The sequence below is a fragment of the Atta colombica genome, unplaced genomic scaffold, assembly GCF_001594045.1.
Source record: "Atta colombica isolate Treedump-2 unplaced genomic scaffold, Acol1.0 scaffold45, whole genome shotgun sequence".
Lineage (NCBI taxonomy): Eukaryota > Metazoa > Arthropoda > Insecta > Hymenoptera > Formicidae > Atta > Atta colombica.
In genome coordinates, this window is record NW_017259534.1 from 725,373 (window position 1) to 727,139 (window position 1,767).

The 1,767-nt window shown below is 33.4% G+C and overlaps 1 protein-coding gene across 3 annotated transcripts in view; it reads right to left on the reverse strand.

The window, feature by feature from the left end:
• LOC108691319 (rho GTPase-activating protein 20-like) overlaps positions 1 to 1,767 on the reverse strand; it is a 198,887-nt gene that overhangs the window by 102,452 nt on the left and 94,668 nt on the right. The window lies entirely within an intron of this gene.

Sequence of the window (1,767 nt, forward strand, 5' to 3'; positions counted from 1 at the left end):
AAAGATAATGCAACTATGCGATGTTCATTTTACGCTGGCGTACGTGTAACGTAAAACTGCTTTGTCGCCTAGTGAGTCATACATCAAGACGATTTTAGATACGTAAAAGACGCGCGCGCGCGCGCATGTATGTGTGTATGTGTGTGTAATCTGCTGTCTCATACAAAGAATGAATCCCATGCAACGGGATAATTATGTGAGATGATCGATAATATAATATTCCGATGTATGTATAACTCGTGTTAGTGAAGCATCGAAGAATGTAACCTCGAGAATTGTTCGTAATAGCACGTATACTGTAACAATCGTAAACCGAGAAGCCGCAGAAGTATCGTTACTTGATTCTTAGAAAATGATCCTAAGATTTGCGCATTAAGAATTTGTATACAGTGTATACCGCCTAAGCATGTATATCCATAATATGTATCGAACAAAATTTGAATTGTTTTTGCCATTTAATCCTCTGCCAGCAACATAAATTGTAATTCTTTCGTTAGCAACAGAAGTTTTTAAGAAATAGAGCAAATTTTTTTATTTTTCTGAAAATCTGAAAAAATGATCTGATATATTTGTCAAAGTTTTAACAACGAGTTTTTTCATTATAAAAATAGGATCGTATTTTATTAATTTTTATAGATTTAAATTTATCTAAATTTATAATCGAAATATCAATAGTGCTTTTAAAGACTCCAGTCGGCAGAGGATTGAAATTATTTTGTATACCGCAAGATATACTCGTATAATTATATAATTGATTTTGACGTATTACAAACAACATTATTATGTAACAAAATATTAAAATGATGAACTTTTATATTCTTTTTATTCACTATTTAAGAAGCAAAGATATTACGTTGTAAATTAGAAATTATTTATGAAAAATTTTACCAAAGAAAATATCTACAAAATACAATCAAAGAAATGTAATCTTTACATTGTATAATGTTTCTCTCGACAAATTGTGACAATTTCGCTGCAAGACAAATTTCAAGCTTGCGAGTGCAAAAGGAAAAGGAAAAGGTGCAAAGGAAGAGTACACGTAAATATCCAAATTATCAGCGGCATCGCGTCACTTTCGCCCTCCAGCTATATTTTTTTCCCACGTTTTTGCTGTTTTGGGCTCGATTTGCATTCACGATTACGATGAATTCTCCACAGCCGCCGCAACGTTTATCTCGAATAACGACGTAACGGGGAATAAATAGCTACAAAAGATCCCCTCGTTTCCCTCGATCGTGTTATCATGATTATTGCTGATTAACAGGATGTTTTTTTTTTCAAATATTTTATAATCGCCCGGAGGTCACCGATGACCCTCTTTGGAATTTTAAACGAGCGCAGATGCTTCTGTAATAAACAGCAGTTATCGCGAAATCACGGCGCGGTTTGTGCGATGTGCTTTTTTTATTTCTTTGGCGCTTGACACAATTTACACCCGTTCTCGGATATGTATCACAATGTTGCAAAAAAGCAATTATGAAATATTTTTTGGGAAAGAATGAATCTTCAAGCGGGGCCGCTCATATAAAGTTTCGTTATTCTGAGAAAATAATTAATTCTCCGCTACTTTTTCGTCTCATCTAATACAAATATTAATCCAAAGATTACTTTTGTTTTTTGAAGAGATTTTGTTAAATAATAATATGACGAAAGTTTCATATTTGATTCTTTTATCCTTTTTTTAATTATCTAATAAAACACACACTATACGTTCTACAGCGAAACTCAAGTACTTTTTATATATAAGGGGGAGGGGGGGGGGGGGGG